At 48.8% G+C, this 20,298-nt stretch overlaps 1 protein-coding gene across 2 annotated transcripts in view; it reads left to right on the forward strand.

The window, feature by feature from the left end:
- The window catches only part of NGF (nerve growth factor), a 51,153-nt gene continuing 39,856 nt past the window's right edge, over nt 9,002-20,298 (forward strand). The window contains exon 1 of one of the 2 annotated variants that reach the window (XM_021089996.1): nt 9,002-9,100. The gene's annotated coding sequence lies outside the window, so the exon portion shown is untranslated. The other variant, XM_021089997.1, reaches the window with a different exon arrangement.

Below are 20,298 nucleotides of genomic sequence, written 5' to 3' on the forward strand. Positions count from 1 at the left end.
TCAGCGTTGCCGCCCACTGAAATGCAGACACCCTGAGAGAACCAACGGATTTTAATCCGTTTCAGCTCGGGACCAGTGACTGTGCCAGGCCATTTCCTGAGAGTAGAACTGAGACCCAAGGGTGATTACTGGTCCCCCAGAAGAAGACAAGTTTTTCTAGGCTCACAGTTTGACAGAAGTGAAGTCCTGGCACCAAGACCCTTGTCAAAAAGGCCTACCTGCAGGGGTGATGTGTGTCCCCCATCAGCCACATCTCAGTATTCTAGCAGACCACCATCAGGACCGGAAACTTATCCCAGGAACTCCCTGCTGGTCCCAAACTGCCGCTTACTGATGAGAAATAAAGAGCAAGGCTGAGCGGTATGAAGGGAGCACGGCCAAGGTCTTGGTGGAATTAAAATATGAAATGAGCCAGTAAACACCTGAGTGGTTTACAGTCTTCTTAGTTTCTACCATGCTGACAAAAAAAAAAAAAAAGATTTTAAATACCTAAGTCTTGGTTCCTTAAGAATTTTTCCAAATGTTACTGAGGTGCAGTGCTGAGGGTAGGAGCTTTGTAGACCCACAGACTAGGTTCGCTATTTGCTAGCTGTGTGACCTCAGACTGGTTATTCAAACTCTCTGAGTTTCAATGGATTCATTCAATAATATGCTTTAGCTGAGAACTTATTATACTCTTGGCGTTATGATGGGGACTGAGATTTATAGTTCCTAGGATTTTATTTATTTATCTATTTATTTTTGGAGCCGAACCCATGACATATGGAAGTTCCCAGGCTAAGGGTCAAATCGGAGCTACAGCTGCCCACCACAGCCACAGCAACTCGGGATCCGAGCTGCATCTGTGACCTATACCACAGGTCATGGCAATGCCGGATCCCTTAACTCACTGAGCAAAGCCAGGGATCGAACTTGAAACCTCATGGTTCCTAGGCAGATTTGTTTCTGCTGCGCCATGACAGGAACCTCAGTACCTAGGATTTCAGAGTTGAGTGAGGATAGCAGACAACCGCCTATTGTATAAATGTAGTAAGGATGTGTATGTATACTCTCTTTGCGTTCCCAGTATTTGACCGCCCCCATTCTTACAGAGGCATGTGGTTTTCGTAGGAGATCTTTGGGATTGCTGTAGCCAGGTTGCAAAGAGAAAGAGTCGATACTCAGCTTTCCATATCCAGTAGACTTTTTTTTTTTTTTTTTTTTTTTTGTCTTTTTTTGCTATTTCTTTGGCCGCTCCACGCATTGGAGTTCCAGCTAGGGTCGAATCGGAGCTGTAGCCACTGCCACACCACAGCCACGCAACGCAGATCCGACCGCATCTGCACCTACACCACAGCTCCGCACGCCGTCATTCCACTGACAGGCAGGACCGAACCCGCACCTCATGTTCCTATCGGATTCGTTACCACTGTCCACGACGGAACTCCAGAGTAGGATTTTTGAGCCTACAGCAAGACAATGGTTTTGAAAGCTAAGTATTCTCAGCGTCAAAATAAAAGTGTGTGGGGGGGTAGGGTAGGTTCTGAATTCCTTAAGGTCCTATTAAAATACCAAGACCTAGGCTTAGAGCTCTCGATCCAAGAGTTTCGCTATAGGCCTAAGGTGGGGACAGCTCATGGTGTGACATAAGAGGAGGTCTGACTGAGGAAAGGAAGAGGAAAAAGTGCTCCCTTTCAGCCCTGTGGAGCAGAACAGGCAGAAGAAAGGAAGGGTGGACCAGGCGATCATTGGTCAAGGTCTTCATTTTCCCTCACTTGGCCGTCCCAAAGGCGGGGGTGAGTGCGATAGAAACACAGGAGAGAACCAGAGACCACTGGAGCAAGTGGCCTGTTTCCCTGGGCTCGGGCGATGCCCCAGAGTTGGTTTGGTGCCAATATGGTGGAAGAATGAGAGAATGGCATTGAGGAGAAGGGAGTCCTCAGTAGAGACTTGGAGATAACGCCACTGGCTCTTTCAGCCTGTATGGAGTGTTCAGACTGCCAGCCTGCAGTCTGACACTCCATCTTTCCTAATCTGCAGACTCTGGACCACAGGTCCCCCCAAATCCTAAACTGAAGACCTCTGTATCCTAGCCCAACCACAGGCTCCACCATTGATGCCCATCTCCACAGTGGGCACTGACATTAACTGGTCAGGCAAACCAGGAAGCCAGGGACATCCAGGAGACCCCTTTGCCCCCCATCCTTCATCCAACCATGCTTATGTCCTAACACACCTTTTACATTTATTTTGAATTCGTCTCCTCTCTATGCTTAGCTCCTGGTGACCTGCTTAGGCCGTCATCATCATTGTTCACTTGGATGTGACCTTTATGTTTCAATTCAAGAAGAGCAAACTGGGAGTAGAGAATGGAAGACTTTAGAGCTTCAGGCTAAGAATGTGCAGCATAAGGTACCAGGGCCACCATCCATATCCCTACAATTTTTTTTTTTTTGGTCTTTTTAGGGCTGCACCCATGGCATATGGAGGTTCTCAGGGTAGGGGTCAAACTGGAGATATAGCTGCCTGCCTACGCCACAGTCACAGCTCGCCAGATTCAAGCCACATCTGCAACTTACACCACAGCTCCTGGCAACACTGGATCTCTGACCCACTAAACAAGGCCAGGGATCGAATCCACATCCTTGTGGATTCTAGCTGGGTTTGTTAACTGCTGAGCTATCATGGGAACTCCCGTATCCCTTCAGATCTCACTATTGAGGTGCATGATGATGACCTCTTTCTACAAGCACCTGGGGGCTTTCTATGGCTGCAGGTGTGTGTTCAACAGGTACAGGAGGCAGACGAATAGTGGTGGGGATTATTCTTCCCTCCTCCAAAGTAGCTTTCAACCAATTTTGAAAGGAAGTTGGAGGATAAATACCCCAGATTCCCCCACTCTCATGAGAGATGACACTGAGGAACGACCACTTTTCCTGAGAATGACTATAGACCCCAGGTGGTCTCCCTGCACAGGCCCAACCCTCCATTATCCACACTCTCCCTGACCTCACCTGGGACTCTCCAGCTTCATTTCTTGACACTTCATATCCCATTACTTCTGAACTGGCTGCAGCTTCCTGCATGCACCATGCCATTTCACACTTGCACACCTTAGTTCTAATGGTTGCCTCCAAAATGTTGCTCTTTCCAACATTCTTCCCTGGCTCCTACTCATGCCTCAAAGCTTAGCTTGAGCAATAACTCATTGACATATACTTATTAAGCATTTGCTCTATGCAATACAGAGTGTTACAGAAGTTCCTAGAAAGGGCACCCAGTCTTGACTTGGGGGATCAATGATACCGCATTAGAAATGTCATCTAAGATTCTGAAAGATGAGCCCCAAAGGAAGAGAAATGAGCAAGGTGGAGCTGGAGGAGAGGGGTGGTAGTTTTGGAGGAACTGAAAAAAAGGAGTATAGAGCCCAGAGGTGCCAGCGCAGCTTATTAAATGAAATAAAAATAGTCACCGAGGCTGGAGCTGTAGAAAAGAAAAGGAAGTTGCAAGAGGGGAAGATGAAGGGCATGAGGGGCCAGAGGACACAGGGCTTTAAGGAATATAGAATGTGTGCTAGTGCAACGGGCACAACAAAGAGGCTCTGAAGCTCCAAGTTGGTCAAACGCTCCATCCCCTGAGCTTCCACTACTTCCTTGCTGGAAAGTAAGTTTCCATATGGCAGGAAACACTCCTTCTTGATCCTTGTTTGCTTGTACCTAACACAGATCCTACCCCAGAACAGGACTGTAATAAGTGCTGAGTTGGGCCACTGAGGTGACAGAAAGCCACCCAGGATGCAGCAGAAGCCACCCAGCCCAGACTCCTCCACAGGAGCGTTACAAATGTGAGGGTCCTGCCTGTGACTCAGCACCACAGAAGCCTGATTGTCAACATGGCACCATGGACAGGAAAGGACAGCCATGCTGCTCTGCAGCCAGAATTTGATCACTGGGGACCCTGCCTCGGGGCAGCTCTACAGTGGCCCCAATAGGAACACTTGAGGTCAGGCCCCATAGGGGCTGCAGAGTGAGGACCAAAGTGAAGGCTCTGGGGTAGCAGAAGTGCTGTGGGGCTTCTGAGGAGCACTGAGGACTCACCCTGGAGGGAGAGAAGTGGGAGAGCCTCAGAGGTGTCTGAACACAGCACCCATGAGGACAAGAACTGCGCTGTCCGCGTGCTGGCCACAGGGTCGATGGAGGCCTTTGTGGGGATGGAGCTGGACCAGTCTGAGCAGCTGGAGGTTCACAGCTGTTTGCATCAGGAGAGTAGAGAGACTCCAGTCTGCTAGGAGGCTTGCTTGATGCTACACCTAAGGAGACCACTTGTTTTACCCTGGCCGGTTTCTATACCTGTCTCACTTTCCTTTCCAAATCAAGCTCAACAAAATCACAATTTTATTCTTGACAGACCTGGTATAAAATGTTTTTAAATACTTATTTATTAAATGGGTTAAACAACTTAACTTGATTACTTAGTTCCAGGTGACTAGAGGTTGTTCCATTCACTTGCTGAATCCCTGGCACCTAGAACAGGACTGGCCCATAGCAGGTGCTCAGATATTAATTATTTAATGTCTAATTATATAATTACAAGTAATTATACTTCTTATGGCTCAAAGAGGAGAGAGCTTTCTCCCAAGGTTGCACCATCTGAGAGGAGTGAACTCTTCCCTGTCCCCAGCTAGTGGCTTTCCTGGGCTGTGGTGCCCCCGCTGGAGAAAAGCTGAACTGCTCTGCGCCCAGCTAGGATTTTCTGGTACCAAGAATGAGCTCTGCAGGGCTGAGCAGGAGGAGTTAAGGACTTCAGGTGGAGGTGTTGGGGTGGGGTGGTGGCAGCAGAGCCCTTGCTAGTGCCTGTGCACGTGGTCTGAAGGGAACCCAGGGAGCTCCTGGCACATAGGGACATTCAAAATGTGGGTGACTGAGGGGCATGTGTGAGAGGTCAGGGTTGACGTGGGGGTGAAATCATAAAAAGAGGAGGGAACACCCGGAAGAGTGCGCATGGGGGAGAATGTCAAGTCCTGGTCTGAGCCACGGGAGGCTCATGCGTTTCAAGGGCAGACGAAAAAATCGGAGAGGTGGATGGCAAGCCAGGCCAGCACGGTCACAGAAGCCTCGGAAAGCAAGTCTTAGATAATGGAGGTCATCCTAGAGGAGGCTGAGGACTGGCAAAGGCTGCTGAACTTGGCTGAAAGGAGGAAGAGACCCGGTGTTCAACAGCAAGAGCATCACAGATTTGGGTCACATCTCTGCTCAGTCACTGACGTATGCTGAGCAAGAGATTTATCTCTTAGGTCCTCAGCTTCTTCATTTACAAACAGATGATACCTACTGATGGGGCCACAGGATGCCTTGCCCAGGGCCTAAAACAAGGAATGCCCTCAATAAATGCTGCCATTATTATGTTGGTGGAGGTGTGCTTCTTGCAACTGGTGACCTTGAAGAAGACAAGAGTTCAGTAGGGATACGGGGAAGAGATGGGAACCAGATTGCGGGAAGTTAAAGGGAGCCAAGGAACCAGTGGGTGTAGATGACTTTGCTGAGGAATCTGGTAGTGAAAGGAAGCTGAGAAATTCAGTGGTCAAGCAGGAGGAAGGCCAGAGGTTTCTGTAAGAGAAAAAGGCAAGTGAGTGCTCACAAGCCAAAGGGAGGGAACCTGTAGAGAGGGAGAACAGAAGATATCAGAGAGGGAGAAAAGACAGAGAGAGGCCCCGTGAGTAGGCAGGGGTGGTCCCCCAGAGAGAAGGGGGAGACCCCTGATGGCAGTGTTGTCTGCACCTGGCCTTTCTGGGCTCCTTTACCAGCTTCCCTGCTTAGGCCAGAGATGGGAGGTCTTTCCCTCAGCCTCTTTCAGAAACTGTGGTAACAAGAAGACCTGCTCAGAAGTCAAGAGGCCTGAGTTCTGGTCCTGACCCTGGCTGTTTGTACTTGGCTGAGCCCTTGTCCTTCCCGAACCCTTGTGTCCTCCTCCATGAATGAGGTGGCTAGAATGATCTTCTCTGTGATTCTGCAACCATGTCATCTCACTAAGCATGATAAAACATTTCCTTTTCTGAAGTTTTTCTCGACTCTGATTAGAAGGAAACAAAACAAAACAAAAAAAAATCTTTGAGCTGAAGTTATCACTTCCGCCAGCAACTGGGACAATGTGTCAATATTTCTGGTTCACACGTATGGCAAGCAGATCTGGCGATTCCATCAGTACTGGCAGCTCGCTGCTGAGCCTCCTGATGTTTTAAATAGCTTGTGCACTTTGTCCTGGCCTTCTGGAATGAAGCAAAGGAGAGGCTGGAGCTTTGCACTAGGCTGAGTGCTGCCGTTGATGAGGCACTCAGTGGTTGAATCCTCAGAAATAACAACAATTACTGTGCATGCCACAATCTGTCCTCCAAGGCAGCAAATGTATCAGCTGCTAGTTATTTTGATATCTTGGATAAAAAGCTCTTTTGAGAAAATCAAGTCCAGAAAAACATTCTTATCCTCTGCTTGTCCACACCATTCCTCCTGCCTGCTGCCCTCTCAGCTGTTTTCATTCCTATAAATGTAGCTGGTCCAGGCCTTAAGGTCCTTGTTCCAATGACCCAGGAGAAAGATGTTTCTGTTTGGGCCCTGAGTGACAATGGAAGATGCAAGAGAAGAGACACCTGGCTATGTCTCTGTGCCAAGGACAGTCTGACCTGGACCTGCTGGAAACCGATCCAGTGTAGATGGGTTGGCTGACAGCCACACGTGGTTCTGATCACTGCTGGATTTAACAGGCATTCACTGAACACCTACTGTGTGACAGACCCTGTGCTAGGACCAGGAGAGGTGGTGACAGATGTGGCTAGGAACTGCTAATCCAGCCCCCACAAAAACACAAGCTCCCTGATCAGGTACCTTAGATATCTCGCAGGGCCTGGCACATAGCAGGTGCTCAACAATCAACCTTTGGAGTGTGCATTTGTTATTTACATGCTATACTTGACTCAAGATCCTTAAAGCTCAAGGACATAAACAGAGCTATTCAGGGGAGGAAAGGAGCACTTATTAAATCAACATGTGCCATCAGAATGTGATCAATAATTTGGGGGGTGGGGCATCCAGGTTTACATCATTTTTAAATTTGCTTCTTACACTCCACATGAAAAAGAACAAGTGCCCCTAATCCTTTTTGTCCTCGGGGATGCCACAAGGACACCTACAAAAGCTCTGTATTCAACAACCAAATTCTGTTATTCTAAAATTTGTAACTTCATCCCTAAATTCTTGGGCAGCTATTATGTAAGGCTTAGGGCTGGTGCTTTCAAACAAGTTTATACATGACATGATTGATGAATGAATTTGTCCTATTGTCTGGAAATTCCTTTGTTTAACTGACGGTGATAAATTTCCTAATGGATCACCCTGACTCTGATGCTGCTTCTACAGAAAGGCCCATTCATGGTGGCTCCGGCTGCTTACACTCACCTCCAAAGTGTTCCTCCACCAGTTTGCATCTGAACAACTCAAGGGAAAGAGGCTTTGCTGGGAAATAACGAGGTCGTATCAAAGCTCAAACGCTCTTCTGAGTCTGGGGTTTTTCTCCTACCTCATCCCTCTCAGAGCATACATATGTGGGTGAATAAAGTATGGGAGCAAAGGTAAAACCAGAAAGAAGCGGAAACCTCAGGTTAGTCTGTGTCAAGTGCCTAAGCGGGGCCTCACGTGGCTCAAGTGCCCTCCACTGGGGGACAAGGGCCACCCTTGGACTTAAAGCAGGAACTCCTGTGCCTCACTAAATCCCAGTGCCTGAGAGTGACCTTCACCTTAATTGTGCTGTCAGAGCTTCACCCACAAAGGGAGTCTCTGCCTGCCTCCCCCCACCACCTATCTCTCTAACTCTCTTCTCCAAGCCTTCCTCCCGTGTGGCATCAGGCACAGAGGAGGGGTTCTGTATGCAATTTGCTCAAGGAAGAAGTGAAGACACCTACATACAAGCTCAATACCAGGGGACGGGGGTGTGAATTTTCAAAGCTCCATGAATCCCCCAGAACATTATTACAATTAATGATGCACATTTGGTGGAAATCTGACTTTAGGGATATTTCTGGGCTATGGGTCAGACAAACTCCCTGGTCAAGCTCTGAATCCATGGAACCCAAGAAATCTTGGTGGGCCAGCTACGAGATCCTGCCTAACTGAAAGTACGGATGGCGGAGAAAAAGAATTTGGGTAGGGCTTGGGGTGGGGCAGAAGGCTCTCTGCCTGGGTCAGTTTAGAGTCACAGAACTTTTGCAAAACTGATGAAAGTTGGGAACCCTCCACCCAGAAAAACCACACATCACACAGTAGACAAATCTGCTTACAATTTCAGAAGGATCAGGCACCCCGGAAAGGAAGCTTCTATAATCAGGGCCTGAAGGTAAGGCTCTGATTCTAGGTCCTAATGCCTAAGTGCCCTGCCCCAGGGCCTTCTAGCTGGTTCTGCTGTAGGAGCCACAGCTCTCCCTGTGTCAGAGGAGTCAGGAACCTGCATCTCCTGGAGCTCCCCTGGGTACTCTTTTCTCCCAGGGTGACAGGAGGCGTCCTGGGAAAAAAGGTCTCTGGGCTTTTCTCTCTTGGCTCCCAGGAGCTGGAGCAGCCCAAGCCCAGGGCACGAAGGATGGCACCAGGCAGACCCCAGAGGAGCTGGAAGCAAGGCGCGGGCTGCCGGCTTCGCAGGAGGGAAGGGAGGGGAGGTGCGGGGAGCTCCCGGCGACTCCGCCCACCCCCAGCCAGTTGGCCCTTTGGCGTCCGAGGCCAGCACCCCCGCCTGGTGCCCCAGAAAAATCCCCAGCCAGTAGGGCTTTGCAAGCGGCCCCTCCAATGCCGATGCATTTCCTTTTGACCTCTGGAGGTTTGACCCCCAACCCTGGCTGGGTCAAGCCCGCCCTCCCGGGAAAGATCGCTCTCTGGTCCCCAGGACCCCTACTGGCGGGCACCTCCGCCTGGCTGGAGCAGGTGCGGGGCTGGGGCTGCGGAGGGTTGGAGTGGGGGAAAGGATTTGGAGTGGGTGACTCAGGAGTCCGGGAGGAGGGGCTAAGAATTCAAGAAGCCTGTGTTAGAGCAGCTCGGCGCTCCGGCACAGCAGAGAGCGCTGGGAGCCAGAGGGGAGCGCAGCGGTGAGTCAGGCTGCCCTGAGCCCAGCCCGAGAGGGGCGCAGCTCGGGCACCGGCGCGGTCCGGCGTGGCTGGGCTCCCGGGGAGAGTATGCGTGGATCCCAGTGTGGCCAGATCTCTGGGTGCCCCGGAGGCTCCCATGGGCTGAACTGCGGCCGTGAGAGGAGCGTCCCAAGTGGGTGCGGGAGCCTCGGCGGGTGGGCGAGTCGTGGGGAGCAGGGCTCTCTCAGGTCGTGGAGTTCCCAACCTCCCGATGGCCCGAAGTGCGGGAGGCCACTCTGGCGCTTGAAATCGCTGTACGGCGGTGCCAAGGACTAGCTCGAGGGCTAGAAGGGGGACGGCACTCAAGTGAGAGAGAGCGAACGAGTGTGGCGAGAGGGATGCGCGGGCTGCGAGCGCGCCGGGGCCGCAGGAGTGGTGATCTGCACGGCGGAGTGCGAGTGCAGGGCGCGCGCGGGCTGGGGTGTGTGCCTAGTCCCTCGAGTGCTACGCTGCCCCCAGGGAAGGGGATGAGCGGGCAGGGGGCCCTGGACCTGGTGCAGGGCATGAAGCAAGGGTCTCCGGGTTCCTTCGCCGGTCGCTGGAGAACTGGGAATCCCCAGAGAGGGCCCCAGGGGTTGTTAGAGGAAGCCTGCTCGCCAAGGGACTCCATGCAAGGTCCTGCTACGTGGGTTACACGCCTCACCTCCAGCTGTCTGCTGCCAGGTGCGGGAGAAGCTAGTATGGAGGGGTGGGGCGGCAGTGCCTTGGGTCCAGACGGCAAAGACCTAGGGGAGGGAGAGACAGGACTCCGGGTCGCGAGCGGCATCTTTGAGCCATCGTAAACAAGCGGCTTCACTCTGATTACAACTCTCCTTTTTCTTTCCAAACAACAACAACTGAGATTCTCATGGAAGGTGTTTTCTGCTTGAACTTTTCTCTTCTCTTGTGATTTGAGAGATTAAAAAAGAGCTTGCTTGCTAGGCTGGTTTTTCCAAGTTGTTCCAGGTTGGAAGTTGTAACAGTTTGTCGGATAATTTATGGGTGTTTCATGCATTAAAGGGTATTACAGTAAAGCCTTTGGGTGCTATGGGTATTAAGAAAAACTTAGTGCACGTTCCCAGCGGGAAACCAAAATAGGACTCTCCTGGGTATCTCTGCCCCCTCCGTCATCTGAGGCCAATGGAAATCCTGGAGAAAAGGCACTTGATTAATTGTCCTGGCTCCATCCTCTGGGCACACCCACTGCCAGCGCCAGACACCTCCTCCCCCACTCACATGTATGGTCAGCTGCTTTCTCAAATTCAGAATGGCAGTGGCGGGCCCACCAGTATCTTCTATTCCGGGTCTTCAAACTTGAAGTTGTCAGTTAAGTCTGCGGCCGGAGGGGACTACTTCTTCCTCTCAGCGCAGAGGAGGGCAGCAGCCATTGGACCCTGCCAGCCCTTCCTGTGCAGTGTCTACAGTTTGAACGTCTGAAACTTTCCCCTTCTGAAGAGCCAATGAAGAAAGGCTACATTGGATCTGCATGGGTCTCTTCTGCAGAAGTCATACGTCAGCCTGGCCGGCCCAAATGTCAGTCCATTATGGGATCTGTTCCCAGAGGTTCAGCAGCAACTGAGGACTAGGGGTGGGGAGTGTGAATGGTCTGGGGGCTGGGACTGGCCCTGCTGGCCTTGAATGTGGCTCATACTTGGGTCATTGAAGGGGGTTGGGATTACCATCACATGCTGCCAACCCCCCCCACCATGATTTTCCCAACATTTTTAGGCAGGTGGGAAAAAGGGCAGTCTTGATGGGGAAAATGTTAGGAGGCACCACAAATCTCTGAGGCATGGGGACTCATGTTTTGATAGAGCTATAGGAGTACCTCAGAGGATTTTATAGCCAGCTGCTTGTGCCATGCCTGCCCCGGCAGCCATCCTACCCCAAAGCAACCCAGGCCCAGACCCACTAGAGAAATGGCAAGCTGGGTCCACTCAGGCAGCTATCCTCATACTGGTGACTCTTTCGATATCCTTAACCTTTGTCAAGGAGTGAGGTTCTCAGCTTCTCCTGTTGCCCACCACATGTCTCCCCCACCCAGGGGGCTGGAGGGAGCAGGGGATGAGGCTTCACACTCTCCTCCTCCATGGAGAAATTTGTGTGATGGCCAGGAAGGGGCCCCCAGCTGCCGACATCAGCAGGGAGGGTAGGGCATGGCAGGGCAGGGCTGGAGCCTGAGGGAAGTTTCTCATCATTACTGAGATTAAACTGATGGGAAAATGGCACAACTTTTAAATGAGTGCTGAGCACGAGTGCTGCACATTCGTGGCATGCCTTGTTTCAGTGGCAACTGCCTTGGAGCCGCGGAGAAACCACTTGCTGTTCTCAGCAGGCAGTGGAAGGCTGGCTGAGGATTCATATCAAAATCTGGATATCACTGAGCAAACAATCCATATTCACAGAGGGTTGCTCCTCCTTTGACTAGCACCTCTGATCTTGCAAACCATCAGCTAAACTGTTAGGAATCAGGCTTAGCTCATCCTGACAAATCATCTCTTGTGATGGACCAGTTTCACAGCATATGGCAGCCTCTAGCAAGTAAATGGAAATGAAAGACCCTTCTCCAACTCATTGCCAGAGACCTTGCTTCCTGACAGTGGGGAACCAGTTAACATCCTAACTCTAAATAGCAGGAAAACTCGGATGGCCCTGAAGCAGAAATGCAGCTAGAGAAACTGAGGCTTTGAAGTCACTGACCTTTCAGGTGTGCAAAGGATGAAAGTGTCACTATTTAAGCTGAGAGGATAGACATTTTGCCACAAAATTTAGCCAAGGCCATAATAATGAAAATGTATAATAAAAAGGGCCTATGCTCATGATTTTTTCATTACTCTTCTCTGGGTTACTTTACATGTTTTGGAGGAGTTTCTATAGGTTGTTGGTCTCAGAATACAATACAGTGGGAATCCCCTTGAAATGATCTCTTGCTATTTTGCTCCCATATTTCGGGTAAGCTTCCTGTGGTCGTCTCCTGAGTTATGAGACAGGAGGGGAAGTAGCTTTGTGACCTTGAGCGAGTCACTAAACTTCTCAGACTACTTTCCCATTCTATAGGACAAGGGTAGTGGATTAACAGTGTTTCTCAAAGGGGCTGTTGGCACCTGGGGACGATTCTTGGTGAAGGGTGACCTATTTACATAATGCAGGAAGTTTAGTGCCCCTACCTGCCTATTAAATGCCAGAAGTCACGGTGATTACCCCAAATCCCCTCCCCCCATATGTGGCTAAATGCTTATTAGAAGGATAATACTGCTCCCAGTTGAGAACTCCCTTGGAAATTACCAATACAGGCCTTTCAGCCCTATAGTCTGGTCATCTATTATTTAATCATTAAATTTGGGCTTCAGGTGTCCAGCCCTGGGCTTCATCCTCCAGGAGCCAGCGTATCAGGCTCCAGGAAGCCAGTTGCAGGAACCTCAGTGCTGTGGCTCTGCCAGGCATTGTCCTTTGCTTTGGTCAGTGGAACGTGACTACAACTGAACCATATGAAAAGAAAACCAGAAAGAGGAGGGAGAAGGGACAGGCGGTATTAGAGCATGGCGGCTTCCTTCTCTGCCATATGCTATTAAAAACACAGGCAGACTGCCTGCCCCGGGTGTCCACAGCATTGGGAGGAAATCCTTCTCTCCTTCACTAAGTGGATCACACTCTGGCACCAGGAGGTCCCTTCCCTGAATGAGAGAACGAGGAAGCAGAACCCTCCCCAGCATCGACAACACTTAATACAACATGGGCACACGTTGGTATCAAATTAATACAACTGTGCCCAAGCTGTGAGAATAAATGAGAATTAATAATGTGACATTCGATTGAAAAAGTAGGCTAGTAATGCTGCACTGGAGGGATGGTGCTTGTAAGACTGGGTTTATTCTCACGTAGAACAGTTCACTTATCCTTACCAAAATCTCACCAGAGAATTAAAAAATAGGACCATTTGGTTATTCATAGTGCAAAGAGCTAAAATGAATAATGTCTTTGGAGGATGTTATTGCTTGCTACTCACTCCCAAGCAGTAGAAGAGAGAAAACTACCAAAACAGTAGAGCTGGCAGAGTTTAGAATTGATTCCTAATGAGGCCAAAAAAAAAAAAAAAAAGGACATAAGAGACTTAAGGAGATTCCCAAATGAAGTTGAGACAGGTCTGATGATGCAATCTGTCAAGTGGGACTAGCAACAATGCTTTCTGAATTGGCCAACCTCTTTTACACGCGGAAGTCTTTTTATTAGGAGTAGTATTAGTCAGTCAGACAGTCAGGGTTTCCCTGAAAATTCCCCACCGGAGTAAGCAGATGGAGATGTTTTGGCACTGCCTGGGGTGGCTCTGCAGGTGGAAAGCTCTGCAAGTGGAACGATCTGGCTCTGAAGTCAGTGGGAACGAACAGCCCAAGCTTCCCACAGAAGCCTTTCCACATCGAGGGCAGCTACAATCCACGACTACTGGGATTGTCTCCCAATAACCACAAAGTATTTGCTCTTTGGTACAGATGGGCTGATCTTCCCATTTCCTCTGGCTGCTTTTTTGGTAGCCAAGGTTGGTGGAATATAACATCTGGCTGCATAGTGTTCACGTTCCCAAGTAAGTTCCAGGGAGCACTGTCTGCTGGGAGCCATGAGAGCTCAGCCAGGTTGGGGGGAGGGGGTCCTGTCTCAATGCCCCCCCCCAAGTCCCATGGCTGTGGATCAGAGATGCGGTTGAAGACTTGGTGCCCCCGCCCCAATCACTGTGGATCAGAGTGGTAGTTAAAGTGACTTGCATTTCTCACTTGTGTATTCTGGGGACGTGCCATCCCATGTTTGGACCTGAGTAGACCTGGCTTAGAGGTTAACATACGGGGGACCACCTCATTCTTGTCAGTAACCAAAAGCTAAACCCCCATGTTGTTCGGGAGATGCAAGAGAGGCAGGTTCCTTTGGATTGTGGTTTCTAAGGAAGGAGGAAACCACAAGGTTCAAGGTGGGCTCTAACTGCCCGAAGGACGCTGGACTAGGCGAGCAGGGAGGAAGGAGATGAGCACCAGGAGAACAGAGATGCAGGAAGGCTTCTTTTGTAGCCAGTGTTTTTCTTCCATAAAACAGAGATAACAGTGATACCCGCTCTGTCGGGCTGTTGTACGCATCAAGTGGGAGGATACTGGTGGAACATCACAGGCCTGGTGCACAGCAGGCGCTCAACAAACACAAGTTCCCATCCCTCGTGTTCTCCCTCGGTGCCCAGAGGGGTCTGCGGAATTCCTCCCTTTATGCTTTTTAGTTCAGGTTGGACAACCTCATCTTTGCATTTTTTATGTCTCTGTATATGTAAAGCTTTGTTACACGGAGAGAAGAAATCTTCCTGGTCGTACTGAAGCTCCTCTAGGAACTTACCCACCTGTATTTTGACCTTCTCTATTTAATGTCCTCATTTTGATAGAATTTTAACCAAACATTTCATCTTCTGAATTACTTTGGCCTCATTATATCCAAGCAAAAGGGAACTCATGGACATTTTCCTGTAATTTTCTTTCAGAGGCAAACTTCGTCTCAGACTTGTATTTCAGAAATGTTATGTAATGCTCTCTAAATAAGGCATTTCTTGAGAATGGCCATTTGTACTGGCAGCTTTAAGAGTGTTTTGGTTCCTTACCCCACATAACAACTTGTCCTCCTCCAACAGCTCGTTTCCTTAGGATTTTATGTACCTTATCAAGTTTACTAGAGATAGAAGAGGAAGAAGTGAATTTTTCTACGGCAGCCAGGTGTTTGTGCTCTCTCTCACCCCAAGGGTCAGTGGCTGAACAGCAGTTGCTGAATTGCATATAACCTTTGGTTAAAGAGGGACCAGTCCTCAGCCCCCTGACCTCAGGCTGCTGGATTGATCTTTCTTCTCCCAATTAGCATCTTTTTTTTTTTTTTTTGCTATTTTAGGGCTGTACCCGCAACATATTGAGGTTCCCAGGCTAGGGGGTTGAATTAGAGCTGTAGCCTATACCACAGCCATAGCAATGCAGTATCTGAGCCACATCTGCAACCTATACCACAGCTCACGGCAACGCTGGATCCTTAACCTACTGAGTGAGGCCAGGGATTGAACCTACAACCTCATGGATCCTAGTCAAGTTCGTTAACCGCTAAGCCATGAGGGGAACTCCTAGCATCTTAATTAATATGCTAACTAGAGGCCTGGGCACTTGGAGAGTCATAATAAGTATAAATCATGGTCTTGTCCAAGGAGCTTGCTCAAGAGTCAAAGTGGAAATGCCTCATCGGATAACGTAAATGAGGTAAGGCCATAGGCTGGTGGTGGCTGCAGAAAACAAACTAGAGAGGGTCTGTCCCATCAAGAGGGGAAAGGCCATCTATTGCTTTGCAGGTCTGTAGGACCATGTGGGCAGATTTTCCAACTTTTCCGAAAGAGTCAGAATTTTGAGTTCGATTATATAGTTTCTTCACTTTTCGAAACATCCATGTGGACCAAGCAAAACCTGTCTGCTGGGGGGTTTTTTGTTGTTTGTTTGTCTGTTCGTTTGTTTTTGCATCTAGTTTGTCTCTCCTCCTGCTGCCTTCCTGCTCGTAACACTCTTGGAGCAGTTACGAGCAATATCAAAACAGAGACTAGCTGTAGAAGGCTTAGCTGTGTGGCTCTCAGAGAGGTTTGGGGCAAGGTGCCCTCTAGGGAGGCTCCTGGGGAGGGGATGTCCTGCAGGTGGGTAGGACTGTAGACAAGCAACCCTGGCACAAAAGAGACCTAGCTTCAGATCCAAGCTCTGCCTCTTGTTGACTCTGTAACCACATTACTCAATCCCTCCAAACCTCAGTTTGCTCTTCTCTAAAAGGGGCTCATTATACTGCTCTTGGAAGTCAGTTGTGAGGGTGAATGAGGGAGGGAGGGCTGGAGAGCACTGACTCATCCCAGAGCCTGGAATGGAGCTGGTGCCCAGTGAGCCTGAGCCCTGTCCGATGGCTGGGCGGGTGGGCTTTAGCCAGCCCAGAGGGCGTTAAGGGCCAGAGGCATGAGGAAGGGCCCCTCACTGAGTTTTGTAAACAGTTGCTTTCCAAGGACTTGGGCTCCTGTTGCTTTTCCTGCCCCAGAAGAGGGAGAGTATGTGTAAGCTGTTTTTCTCCCCTCCTGCCGCCTTCCTGCTTCTCTCCGAGGCCTGAGACCGTGTGCCCACTTGCTCTGTCAGAATCCCACCCTTTCAAAACCTGACCTGGGCCACAGCTGAAAAACACAACTCTACTGGGTAAGAAGGAAAAGTACTCCGGGAGGCTGTATAGACACGCACGGCAAATATTCAAGGAATTCTTAGGAATAAAAAAAAATTCGTAAATCTGGATTTCTGCATGAGGCCATCACAGGAACATGTTTTCTCAATTAGCATGCACATTGCTTGGAGTGAAGTCACCGAGTCCGCGGCTCCTCCGGGCTGACTTGTGCTGGAGCCACCTGATCTGGACCTCACTTTCCATGATCTAAAGCTGATTGAGCCAACCCTGTCCCTGCCCCCCAGCTGCTGAAACAAAATCACCCCCAAATCCTAAACCAGGGTGAAGACATATGCACTTCCCTGCAAAGCACAGAAATTTCAGATTCTGGGTGTACTCACCCCAGATTGAGAAAGACAGCACTACACTTGATGGTGGAATGATAAGAGCCAACCACTTGCGTTGTTCTTTTCCTGGGGCATTTATTGTTAGATGGTGACTGTGCATTGCCCCGTCAGAGCAGATGTGTCCTTTAGGTTCTGAAAGCAGAGAAAATAGTTTCTTTTGAGAAAGCATGCATCAACTGCTTAAAATATTACTAGTCAGTGCCTGAGATCAGCGGTTATGTTTTCTGGATGGTTTCCTAGACTGACTCTTTTCCAAGCGAAAGGCTTTGTCTGATATTTGTAATTTCTGAAATATTTGATTAATGATGTCCCCTCACCAGAGGGATGGTCTAGGGTGCATAATTAGCAGCCTGCCTCAGAAGCAAAGATGAGGCGCAGCATCCAACGAGATCAAGCAAGTAGTTGAAAACATTTCAGGTCAACTCCCGTGGTGTAGAGGAAAGGAAAATGGTTTTCAAACTGTAGGTTGAGACCCATTAGGGGGATGTGAAATCAATTAAAGTGGTACAACTCTCTCTTGCTCTCTTCAAAAGAAAATAGGAAAAAAAAGGAAAGAGTAAAATTTTTACAAATCAATGTGCATTGCATATAGCAAGGGAAAGTATTCATGAAACTTTGGTCTTAGCTGTATATACATTTACACATACATATGTGCAAACTGGATCATGATGGAAAATGTATTTTTTCACTATGAGTCATGGTTTAAAAAGTTTAAAAGCTGCTGGCCCAGACGACAGCATGGTTTAGGAAAGGGCATAGCTCTGAAGCCAGACAAACTTGGGGTTAAGTCCCAGCTCTATGATTCCTAGTTGTGTGATCTTGGGTAACTTAAGTTCTCTAAGCATCAGTGTCCCCATCTTGAAGGTCAGACTGATTGCTTTCTCATAGAACTATTATGTAAATTAAGTGACAAAGATGTATAAAGTGCCTGGTACTGTGCCTGCTGCCAAGGCGGCCTCAGGAAGTGAGAGCCACTGTCATCATCTGTCTTCTTCTTCCCCTCCCCTCTCCTCTTCCTTCTTGATTTTCTTTGTGACTAATCAACCTCATCAAAACTACAAGTCCCCTTTAATCCCTGAGGTTGGCTGTTTCTCTGGCCAACTAGGCAGAGAAACGACAGCAATTATGTTTTGTCTTTGTCCCCAGCCTTTCTCTACCATTTTTCTCCCATTTCATGTTTGCAGAGCCATCTTTCTGTGATCCTCTTCCCTAGACATGACCATAAATTGTCCAAGGGGCCCAAGACATGCCCTGTCACTGGAAACCATCAGAGGGAAATCACGGCCTTTGCTAGCCTTGTGACCAGGACAGATGTTTTGGTCCTAATGTGGTGGTGCAGTGACTCTGGAAGGAGCTTCTGTTCCCACAAATCACATCCTTCCTTCTCAGTATATTTTTTTAAGGACAACAGGGCTAAGATACCATTAAAATGTTGACATTGTCAAATTCTTAAGAAGTTCCTGCCCAGAGTAGAGAGCCTGACATTTTCTTGTGAGCGAGGCTCCAGGCTGCCCCAATGCAGAGGGTTTCAGTTTCTCTCCCAGTATAAGGAGCTTAAAGGCCCTTGGTGCCGTCCCTGGAGCTGACAACTTCAGGTAAACCAAACCCCAATCCTGACTCCCGCCCTCAACCCAGCCCACAAGCTGTCACTGACCCCAGACCTCCCCTTTCCAGAGGAGGGTACATGGAAGAGTGACCCCACACCAAGGTTCTACATCGGGGCCACAAAGGCGACATGTCCCAATTTTCTTGAGAGCCTGGCTAATGCAGCCCCGAGGACAGATCGGCGATGACAAACTGCTGCCTCTTTGTTTAGGCGGAAGCTTCACCTTTCTCCCTCCAGTTTGCCGTGCTCCCCTGGGGCTCATTCCGACTCTCTCCTTGTAAAATGCCCTCCCCCTGGGCCCCATTTCCACCACTCCCACTCAAAGAGGATTATTAGTGACATCTCCTCAAATGCTGAATTCCTGTCCAGACCAAAGATTTAACGCTCCTTTCTAAGCAGTTAAGACATCTCTATTTGAGGTTGCAGGACAGGGGCGCCTAAGGGGCAAAAGCAGACGTGGTTCTTGTATAATTTTCATCTCTCCTTCTCGCCTCTCCACTACTCATTCCTCTGTTCCCTGTAAAATTAATGTCACCGGGCCAGTTATATATTTTAAATAACATTTATAGCAGAAAAAAGACATTTGTCACATCATTCCCAGTCCTTTGCTCCTTAAGCAGGTGGGTTATATTGAACCCAGCACCGGAAGCTTGACTGGACCAAAGCAAAGCATTCAAGAGGCTGTTTAAATCCATCACTGTTGCACCTGGGTTTTTTGTTTTGTTTTGTTTTTAGGAAAAAGCAAATGCTGACTTACTTTTTCTGTGCCCAAAAGTGAAAAAAACAAAACAAAACAAAACATATTATTTCCACTCTTTCTGAAACTTGCAGTGACAAACGGAATCAATTGTCCCAGAATGCAACACACTACCAAGAAGTTCCCTATGCATGAAATGCATTACCTTTCTTTTCATCTGGGTTCAAAGCTATTGTGTCTGTCCTTTTACAGGGAAAGTGTGAAAACTTAGAAATGTTTTCAGTTTCTTTTTCGAGGAGGTCAGAGACCAAAGCCTGACTCCAGATTTCATGCCCATGTGTCAGCATCTTTGTATCCTGGAAAATATTTTGGGAATGGGGCCTTTAAGTATTGTTTTGAATTTTTCTAAGAAAGAGTGGGACATCCCAGAAAGTGGAGGGCTTAGCAAAGCAACAAATACGTTACAAAGGTTATTTTTAAAGCATGTTTATGAATAAGCAAAAAAACAAGAAGTAGTTTTAAGTGGGCCCAGTACACAGAATGTCCAGCTTCTAGTCATTTCCACTTCTTAAATGATTATGGACTTATTATAGAATTCTGACTGTCAATACTTGTGCTTGGGAAAAATTCCACAAAACTGTCTGACGCTATGTCTTTTATGGATTGGGAAAGTTGTTATGTAAGAAAGAAAATTGGTTGTCAGATATAGATTATTTATTTCAACTCAGTAATACTGAGAGCCAGGAGATTGAAGATTTATTTCTGGCTTAGCTTCTTCCTAGCTGTGCAACTGGGACAACTCACAGGGCCTGTCTGAGCCTCTGTTTCTTAGTCTGTAAAACGAGAATAATAATTCTGCCCCTGGACACTGGCTAGGGCTGCTGCCTTGAATATGGTTGCCAGTTGGGGAAACATGTTGGCCGGAGGTAGAAGAGGTAAGATGGGAGTGCCCTAGGCAAGGAGTGTGAGACTCCGGGGGCCAGGGCTGGCTCTGCCCTTACTGGGGTCAGGGACCTGGACAGTCACTTGCCTTGCATGAGCAATCCCAGCTTTGCTTGCCCCTCTCAAGGGCAGTAGCAGACGTGAAAGGACTCCACATAAGCCTGGGCAGAAACGAGTTGTTCCTGCCACGATGGGAACAGAGGCTGCAGACGGCACTGAGTGGGCCCCTGGGAGGCTGAGGCCAAGGGCACCATTGAAAAAGTGTGAACATGGAATCAGACTCTCCAAGGCTCCAGGCTCAGGAGTGGGGCTGAAAACACATGTGATTGAGGGCAAGTTACCG

The sequence above is a fragment of the Sus scrofa genome, chromosome 4 (assembly GCF_000003025.6).
Source record: "Sus scrofa isolate TJ Tabasco breed Duroc chromosome 4, Sscrofa11.1, whole genome shotgun sequence".
NCBI lineage: Eukaryota > Metazoa > Chordata > Mammalia > Artiodactyla > Suidae > Sus > Sus scrofa.